This window comes from Triticum aestivum, chromosome 3D (assembly GCF_018294505.1).
Source record: "Triticum aestivum cultivar Chinese Spring chromosome 3D, IWGSC CS RefSeq v2.1, whole genome shotgun sequence".
Taxonomy (NCBI): Eukaryota; Viridiplantae; Streptophyta; class Magnoliopsida; order Poales; family Poaceae; genus Triticum; species Triticum aestivum.
The window spans coordinates 600514228-600524744 of record NC_057802.1 but is presented as its reverse complement, the minus strand read 5'-3'; the positions used below and the strand labels follow the sequence as shown (position 1 = coordinate 600524744).

Sequence of the window (10517 nt, the reverse complement as noted above, 5' to 3'; positions counted from 1 at the left end):
CCTTCTCCTACTGGGAGTAGGACTCTTCCCTGGCGCGCCTCCTCCTGGCCGTCCGCCTCTCCCCCCTTGCTCCTTTATATACGGGGGCAGGGGGGCACCTCTAGACACAGCAATTGATCTCTTAGCCGTGTGCGGTGCCCCCCTCCACCATAATCCACCTCGATAATATCGTAGCGGTGCTTAGGCAAAGCCCTGCGTCGGTAGAATATCATCATCGTCACCACGCCGTCGTGCTGACGGAAATCTCCCTCAAAGCTCGGCTGGATCGGAGTTCGAGGGACGTTATCGAGTTGAACGTGTGCTGAACTCGGAGGTGCTGTACGTTCGGTACTTGATTGGTCGGATCGTGAAGGCGTACGACTACATCAACCGCGTTGTGCTAACGCTTCCGCTTTCGGTCTACGAGGGTACGTGGACACACTCTCCCCTCTCGTTGCTATGCATCACCATGATCTTGTGTGTGCGTAGGAAATTTTTTGAAATTACTATGTTCCCCAACACCAACCCACCAGGGTTCAAGTCCTGGTGCTCACATTATTCCTGAATTTATTTCGGGATTTCCAGCGATGCGTTTTCAGTGGGAGGAAACGTTCCCGTCGACGGCGAGGCGCCTACGGTGACTTTGTAAATCTCAAGATGATATGCGGGCTCAGTCTCTCGAAGGTGCTCATAGAGGTAGGGTGTCCATGTGTGCGTTCATAAGGGTGAGTGTATGCGCGTATGTATGACTGCTTGCTCTGCACTGTGTTTAATGAAAAGGTGTTTTTAGTTCAGGTAAATTTATAAGTAGCAAGTCGTCCATTGCCAAAAAAAGAAGCAAGTCATACATGCTCACGCGAGGACAGTAGCTGTTGAAGAGAGAAAAGAAAGGCGACCTCGCCTTCCATCGCAAAGCGCTTCTTCCGCCGCCCCCCTCCGGCGGCTCTCCTTCGCCGATGACCTCGGTCGTCGGTGGTGAGAGGGGTCGCCGGATCCACGCGTGTGGATAGGTTTAGGCCAAAGTTGCTTAGTTTTTAGGTTGTTCATCATCTTGGCTTTGGCGAAGGCGATGGCGGCGCTAAATAAAGTTTCTTCGGTTCCTACTCCGACAAGGCAATCGGTCCTATGGTTGGGGATGGATTTGGAATCCAACCTGTTCAAGCAAGGATTGTGCAGCGGCGAATGCATCCTCCTGGTGGACCTGTGTCCTCGGGCTTCGTCGTTACGGCGACGTTTGCTCCAGCGCCGACGCGGAGCTTGGGAGATACTCAAGGAGCAGATGCAGATTGTGGTATGCATTGATGGCATCTGGAAGATGGTGGACCGTGCTGGGTTCGTGATACGGGGATGGCAGGTATGGTGTCCTCCTTCGACATCTGAGTCGTGTGTGGTTGTCAGATCTGGAGTTTGATGGCGTGACTGGGGTGTTGCCCTGGTCTGATTCGTTCAACGGGAATGATTTCGCCTTTGGCAAGCCACCTTCGAGGTCCGCAAGACTGCATATCAGCAATGGAGCCGCGTCGAGCTCGGGTGTGGAGGTGATCCGTCATTATTTTCTTTGGTGGCTGTTGTGCTGCCAGAGACAGGTGACGGGCGTTGGTGTCAAGGTCAGAGATTTCTTCAGTCTTGTTTATAGTTTTACTTCTTGGCTGGCGTTTCTTTGTGCAAAGGCTAGCGTTCTACTAATGGTTCACTTTTGTCAGGTTGGTATGTATGTGGCTTGTACAATGTTTCTTATGATATAAATGAGGAATGTAATACCATGCCAAAAAAGAGGACAATAGCTACTTCAAATATAGCGGTGGGGTGGCTGGTGCGTACAAGGTCAGATGCGCTGCAAGCCGAGACGACGATGTCGCGAGGGGTGGTCCGGCTGTTGGGGACGTAGTGTGAGGGCGCGAGCCCGACTACTTCGACGACGACAACAATGCTACCAGGCGTGCTGTGACGGAAGCCCGGCTACTTCGACAGCAGCGACGATGCTACGAGGTGTGCTACGACGAGCCCGGTCGCTTCGGCGGCAGTGGCGATGCTACGAAGCATGCTTGGACGGAAGCCCGGCCGAGTCGACGACGACGACGAAGCTACGAGGCGTGCTGTGACGGAAGCCTGACCGCTTCGACAGCGCCGGTGGCGATGCTACGAGCGTGCGGCGACGGAGGCCTGGCCGCATCAATGATGTTGCAACGACATGCTTCGACAGCCGTGGCGATTGCGCGGTGATGCTGCGGCGGCAACCCGGCTGGTTCGACAATGTTGCAATGACATGCTTTAACGCCCGTGGTATGCTTCAATAATGCTACGACGGCAAGATGTTTGCTTCAATAATGTTGCAATGGCTGTGGAGGGTGCTTCGACGGGCGAGGCGATGCTACGACGGCAACCCCGCTACTTTGATGATGTTGTGACAACGTGCTCCGACGGCTGCGAAGATGTTACGACGAACCGCAATGGCGGCGTGTTTCAAACGGTCACGGTGATGCTGCGACGATGTGCTTGGATGATCACGGCAATGCTCCAACGAAGGCCCAACTGCTTCGATGATGTCGCGACGGCGTTCTTTCCTGTCGTGGTAGTGCTGCGATGATGGCACGGCTGTTTCTACGGCTTTGACCGCCGCGGCGGCGACGGTGATGGCAGAGGCGTCAAGGATGCTACTCTAAGCATTGCTATAACCAAGCAAATCAGGACTCCATAAGCTTGGTAGTACCAAATTCAACAAACACGTACACTCAAGAATATGTTCCTTAATCCCGTTTAGTGCTTGTGTTGAAATTATCTGCCGCATTGCAGCATCACGTGCATGTGTAGGTACGTGCTAAGCACTACTAGTGAAGTACGTATATATAGAAGTGAAAGGAGCACTCAGCTTCAGGAGTCGCGATGGGTAGCATAACTACAGGTAGTGACAGCGAGACGCTCCGCACCACAAGATTGCGTGCGTGCGATCGCACGGCGCTTCATCCGACTGTTTTTAATCGTTTTCCTATGGAAATCGGATCCTACTTTGTCGTACATGAAGTAGTCTCGATTACGACGTGGGATGTGACTTGTATTCCTTCCCTGAGACGAGCTGGGACAGTTCGTTCAGATCGATATAAAGCAGCGACGGACGCCGTAGGAGTTACCCGCGCAACTAGTTAGGCATAGACATAATCGTGTCTGATCGATCGTGCAGAAGATGAGCGGTCATAGGCTCTCGCTGCTGCTGGTGGCGTTGACGGCACTGCTGGCGTTGACGACGGCGGCGGAGTACAATGTGGTGGACTACGGCGCGAGGCCCGATGGCGGGGCGGACTCGGCGGGGGCGTTCCTGGCCGCGTGGGGTGCGGCGTGCAACGACACGGGGCGCTCCGGCTCCCGGCCGGTGCTGCGCGTGCCGGCGGGCAGGTTCCTGCTTAGCCAGGCCTATTTCAAGGGGCCCTGTCGGAGCGCCGGCGTGGTCGTGGCCATTGACAAAAACGGCACCGTCTTCGCGCCGCCGGCAGTGGACAGCAGGGCGTGGATCATGTTCCACCACGCCGATGGCCTGGCGATCCGCGGCGGGACGCTAGACGGGCAGGGGCAGGAGTATTGGGCGTGCAAGAAGGTCGGCAATTGCACCGGGCAAGGCCCCAGGGTGGGTGATGAACTGATGACATGAACTTCTTGTTTTTTCTTTTTTGCAATGTGGTTGGGTTCAATTTCCTTGTGACCGGCGTTGGCCATTAGCAATGTGGTACGATTGCAGACGCTCGACATTAGCCAGTCCAAAGGCGTGAGTGTGAAGCAGCTGACGCTGCTCAACAGCAAGGTATTCCACATGGCCATCTTCGACTGCACGGGCGTGACGGTCCAAGGCATCCGGATCATCGCACCGGCCAACAGCCCCAACACCAACGGCATCCACGTCAGCCACTCCCGCCACGTGAGAATCCTCAACACCACCATCGGCACTGGCGACGATTGTGTCTCCTTAGGGCCCGGCACCTCCAACGTGCTCATCAGGGACATCGAGTGCGGTCCGGGCCACGGCATCAGGTGCCACCTTCAGTTGCTAGTTCATCATCCATTATTGTGTTTGCTTGTAGTTTGCGCAACGTAATAGCATTGGTTTTGTGTATTCATTGGATGGACGATCGCAGCATCGGGAGCCTGGGATGGCAGGACGGTGAGGAAGGGGTGAGGAACGTGACCGTGGACAGGGCGGTGCTGACGGGCACGACAAACGGCCTGCGGATCAAGACCTGGGCGATGCAACTCCGGCTCCGTCACAAACGTCTCCTTCTCACGGGTCACCATGAACCGCGTGGCCAACCCCATCCTCGTCGACCAGAACTACTGCCCCCGCAAGGTCGACTGCGCGGGCAATGTACGTCTCCTTCCCTACATGCGTGCAACTACTACATGTGAACCCATCGATCGACTATATCATGAGCTGTGTTGTTGTGTGTGCCTGCAGAGCTCGGGGGTGCAGATCAGCAACATATCATACACGGACATCGAGGGCTCGTCGGCGACGCCCGTGGCGGTGAAGTTCAACTGCAGCGGCACCAACCCCTGCAGCGGAATCAAGCTCAGGAACATCAGGCTGACGTACAAGCACAAGCGGCCGGCGCAGGCCAAGTGCGGAAATGCCGGCGGGTCCGCATCCGGAGAGGTCAGACCGCCGAGCTGCTTCTGACGATCGGAGTTCGCCGTCCGGCCGGAGAAGCGCGACCATCTTCTTGATTCGATGGTTTCTGTAAATACTTCTCTTGCACAGTTGCGTAAGATCAAAAAGAAAAAAACATGGTAGTGTGGATCATTGCTTGGTGGATCTCAAAGCGACCCTTATATGTAGTCCAGGGTAGTAGTTTTAGCAGATTTGCTAACTCTCAATTGATTGAGACATAGTTAAACCACAATCAACCTCATAAATTTTGTGTGGTTGTTCTTGTTAATTTTTTTGAGATTTTTTATTTGTTTTTTGAGATGGCGAATCTTCGTGTAAAATCAGATGGTTATAATTTGTGAGCGTATAGATTTACGGGAGTCTGGATGTCCGTCTAACCATGGGCTTACCGCGTCCAGAGCCCAAGTAAATCCTTTCCAGAAAGGTGAGCCCACTCCTTTTTTTGACCAAAGCAAGTTTGGTTTATCAGTAGTGTATTTGTGGTCAATTAACTTCACCCAGGCCCTATCCCCGTTCTGGTAATATCTCTTAGCCCATGAGGCTAACAGTGCCATATTAAATTCCCTCAAGTTTGGGACACCAAGGCCACCAAACTCCTTTTTCTGCGATATCAACCCCCAATTAGCTAGATGATATTTATGATTATCATCAAGGTTCCCCCCCAAAAAAAGTGAGCCATCTGGGACGTGATAGCTTTGATGGCCCACTTTGGAAACTTGATCACGGACATCAAGTACATAGGGATACTAGCTATGCAAGCTTTAAATAAAACTAACTTAGCTTCATAGCCAAGCAGTCTCCCTTTCCACCCACCAAAGCGATTGATGATTTAATCAACAATGGGTTGTATGTCTTCTCTTCTTAGTTTCAAATAATGGAGAGGGACTCCAAGATATTTGAGAGGGAGATCCCCCACTTTACAACAGAAAATCTGGGCTAGTAGCTTGACCTCATCAGGATCAAGATTGACAGCCACCAAGTAACATTTATCATAGTTGATTTTTAACCCAAAAAGTCTTTCAAAGCAGGCAAGCAGCCACTTAAGGTTTTTTGCATGCTCAGGGTTAGAGTCAAGAAATAAAATAGTATCATCCGCGTATTGAAGACTGATAAGACTTTTAGGAACAATATGAGGGATAACCCCCGAAATTATCTTTGCATTAACAGCTTTGGCTAACATCCTGGAAAAAACATCTGCAACAAGGTTAAAAAGCATTGGGGAAATTGGGTCCCCTTGTTTTAGGCCTTCCCCCCCACAAAATATGGTCCAAGCATGTCGTTTATTTTGACACAAAAGGAACTCTGTTGTAATAAGGATAGGATCCATCCTATCCATTTAGCCCCAAAGCCTCGAGATTTTAACATTTCAACTAGGAAATCCGAGTTAACCCGGTCATACGCTTTCTCATAGTCTATTTTGAGGACAACCCCCGGTTTACCCTATTTATGTGTAGGAGATATGCCCTAGAGGCAGTAATAACAGTTATTTTGTATCTCCAAAGTTTGTAATGAATGTTTAGCTTCCATGCTATAACTGCAATGATTCCCGAGTCTGCAATATCCACGAGGCTCGGAGGGAAACTCATGTGCACGTGTGGTATACTAAACGGTAAATTGTATTCCTAGTCTTGCCTCTAAGACTGGCTCATGTATTGCATGATGATCCTGTTTTCCTGATCATGGGCATGTCTATGCTGGCAATTCTGAGGGCGCGATGTTGGTAGAACACTTGTGTTGAATCGACCCAAATTGATGTTATGTTATGAGATTCTTTTCGTCACAAGTTTATGGTTAATAACACAGAGAAGTAAATTTTTGCATAATTCCTTAGACCATGAGAGTATCGAGTTCCTTCATGCTTGCTTCATGAACTTTGGGGCTTGTTAAACGTCATCCGTAAATGGGTGGCTATTACGACGGCTTACGGGTTCATGGAAAAGTATGGCAAGTAACTTAATAGCTCAAGATTGGGATTTGCTCCTCCGACGATGGAGAGATATCTCTGGGCCCTCTCGGTGTTACGGTATCCATCATAGTCTGGCCAGACACTTTGTGATTTGATCACGGGGATGCCGGAACACGATAACGAGAAAAGAGAACAATACCGGTAACGAGGTAACTAGCATAGTGGAAAAGTTGTTGATCCACGGGAATGCCAACATATCTCACCTCGGGTATTTGTAACACATCGCGAAGCAAAAGGAATAGCTCACTGCAACGGGAGGTTCACTCGAATATTCATTCGCGTGGGTATAGGGGTCAATATGGGTGTCCACGGCTCCGATGTTGATCATTGATCGGAAGGGGTTCCGGGTCATGTCTATAATTCACCGAACCTATAGGGTCACACGCTTAAGCGTCATCTATCTGCTGAATACTAGACAGGGAGTATGAGAGAAAATCACCGAAAAAGTTTCGGACACCGGAAAGGTTTTGGACAGCGGAATCGTACCGCAGAGAGAGGTCATCGGATAAGTTTCGATGATACCGAAAAGTTGTTTCGGGATATACCATTAAGTCAGATTGGTTTCGGCAAATGCCTGATAATTCTTGGAGAGTGCCAGAATCATTCTGGAAGCTTTTTGGAATTTTCTGAGATAAAAACCGGAAATGTTCCGGAGCTGCCGGAGCCACTTCAGATGCGTTTCGCAGATGAAAATCACTAAAACCGGAATTGTTTCGGAACGCGTTGAAAATTATTTTAGTGGGTACTGAAAATGTTCTAAGCCCACATAAATATTTTCAGTTCGAACGGACGCTGAAAAATGTCGTCGTGAATAGTGAAAGTGCTTTTTGGGATATTTTTTGGAGAGCCACCTTTTTTACTTGGTCAAAGTTCGAGAAGGAAGTGGCTTACAAGGGAAGGAACCCCATTTGGGGGGGCCCCCTAGAGGTGGCCGGCCATGGGTGGTGGAGCTCCTTGGAGCTCCACATGGCATCCCATTTTGTCCTTAACACCCTCATGTGTAACCTAATGCATGGGGTTTTTTGGTAATTTGTGGAGGCACACTACCCCTTGGTTTTCCTATAAATAGAGGAGGTGAGGGCTGCCATCTCTTCATCCCTTGCTCTCATACACATGCCATGCATTATCTGGCTTCTTCTCTCCCTCCCACGAAAAGAGTTTCGTAGAGCCGTAAGGCTGTCTGGGTTCCGGCAGGAACTAGTTCTGGACGGCGAAGCCCTGCCGGATAGCTGACACTGTATGTGTGCAACGCCGTAGAGAGATTGTAGTTTCGATCTTTTTCCCGAGGGGCTGTTCGAGTGTCCTCCCGAAGGGCTGTCCGAGTCTCCGTCTGAGTTTCGAGGGTCCTCCCGAAGGGCTGTCCGCGACATCGTCCGGGGGACTGTCCGACCGCCTCCCCAAGAGCTGTCCGGAGAGGGAGTGCATCCTCGCGGTTGGGAGGCTGTAAATCCTAGCTGCGGGGATCTGCACCGACGATCTACACCGACTCTTCTTCCGCTGCGCTTCGAGTCGGTACGGATCAGATCAAACCTTGTATGCAGTCTCCATAGTGATCTTGGGCGTGCTCGCTATACCGAAAATTTTCGTTTTCTGTTGCGTTCCCCTACAGTGGCATCAAGAGCCGTGCTATGCGTAGATGCAGGTTACGATCTAGAATACATGGAGATGTATGGGTATTGCATAATATAATTTTGGAGTAGATGAGATCTATTGCTGAAAATTATTTATGCGGGTGACAGATGAAATCTGTTACCCGACGTTCTTGTTGCTTCCCTAGAATTTGCGTTTGCTCAATCTCGAGACAACATGGTGGAATTTGACAAAGTTCTGGCAATCCGTGATCCTGATTGATCATGGAAGTGCTATCAGTTCTTTGGGTTCTGCCATAGTCAAAAGAAAGATGAAATTCACAGATGAAAGGGCATTGCAGATATGATCTGCACGGGGGTCATGCGTATGATGAAGTTTAGTATGGGGCTCGAGATTTAATTATCTCGTGTTTCATACACCCCGAGATGTTAATCTAGCAACTTGAATAATCATACTTGATGATAAAACGTTGGTAGCTGCGGTTTAAGTCAAAACCTTAGAAGCCACATAAAATAAAATTTTGCATAGCCGATTAGAGGCGTCTAACTTAGAGGATGTGCATGTGATGTGGTATAGCAATGCTCATATTCAATTTGATTATGTATGAGATGACTATATGATGTAACTAACATGACCTGCGTGTCATGATTCTGCATGATGGCTGGAGCCATATGATTGCACTTTAATGACCTGCGTGTCAACCTTAAGTAATGCACTTATTTTATTATCTATAGAGATAGCAATATTATCTGGTGCATCGACAAGGTGGTGGCAATCTTCGCGAAGGTGAACACCGACGCGACTGCCGAAGACGAAGAAATACTTAACTTCTCCGTCAGAAGAGGCTATACCATATCATGCTATTATGAATTGCCTGAGATGTTTATCCCTCTTGATACACCCTTCTTGATTGCGCGGTAGTCGCTTTTATTAGGGTGATCTCTCAAACTTAAAATATCAAAGTAGTTAGTGTTCACCCAAGTGTAGCACCGTCTGAAATTCGTATCTTTTCAGGGTGCGCCATGTACACATGAGCACGAACGAATCGAGAAGAATGAGGCGGGTGAGGTCAGACCTCGCAGCAAGATCACTTGGTTGTCTTTGACGTTCAGGCAGGAGAGTCCTAAGCTCAGAACACACCCATCGAAAGATGAACAAGAATCACATAGAGATGTGATCGGCAAGTTAGCCTACCGATTGAAATTCGTGTCATCAGTGATGAACCCGTCAATGGCATCGAATAGAAAATATGGATCTTGAATCACCCTAAATCAATTATGAGAGATATTGATTTGAGTGGGAGCGCACTTTAGAATAAAAATGTTTATTCACTAGTGCAAATTTCATTATAAACAAAAGTCTAAGTGAAACTTGTGTTTTCCGTTGTAGATCAAATGGCTCGCAACACCGCGTTCAACTTAGGCCCGATGTTAGAGAAAGAGAAGTTAGCTATGACTGGAAACAACTATGCGGACTGGGTCCGTAACCTGAGGATTGTCCTCAGGAGCGCTAAGAAATTGTACGTGCTTGAAACTGCTCTTCCAGCTAAACCGGCAGCAGATGCACCGAAAGATGAACGAAATGTCCGGGCCACTAAGGATGATGATCACAACTTAGTGCAGTGCCTCATGCTAGCTTGCATGAGTCCAGGGCTTCAAAAACGTTTTGAATTCCATAAAGCCCGTGATATGATCCGGGAATTGGATGCTCTGTACAAGGAAACCGCAAAGTCTGAACGATTTGATATCATGAAGGCTTTGATGGAATGCAAGATGGCTGAGGGTAGTTCAGTTGGTGAACACGTGGTCAAAATGATTGGCTATTCTGAAAGGCTTAAAGCCCTAGAATTTCCGCTTCCACCTGGCCATATGATGGACATGTTGCTTTCTTCACTCCCCCCGTCTTATGACGGTTTTGTCATGAACTACAACATGACAGGGATGGAGAAGACACCGGAAGAGGTGCTCGCCATGCTGAAAACTACAGAAGGAGGACTGCGGAATAATCGCAAGCAAGTGTTGCTTGTGAATAAAACCGCCAGTTTCAAAAAGAAGAAAGGCAAGCCAAAGAAGGGCAAGGGCACCGGTAAGACCGGCTCCCAGAGCAACTCTAAAGGCGGAGCCAAGAATGAAACTGAGTGCTTCTACTGCAAGGGCACAGGACACTGGAAGAGAAACTGCAAGAAGTATCTGGAAGATAAGAAGACCGGGAAAACCGGAAAAGGTATAATTGTTATGCAAGTTAATGTCATTGACGTTTTGCTTGCTAGCGAAAATTCTAAGTCTTGCGTATTTGATACCGGATCGGTTGCTCACATTTGCAACTCGA

General features: G+C 49.2%; 1 pseudogene; it reads left to right on the top strand.

Moving 5' to 3' along the window:
• Positions 1 to 1048: 1048 nt before the first annotated feature.
• Positions 1049 to 4849, top strand: LOC123075808 (polygalacturonase-like; annotated as a pseudogene).
• The last annotated feature ends 5668 nt before the right edge of the window (positions 4850 to 10517 follow it).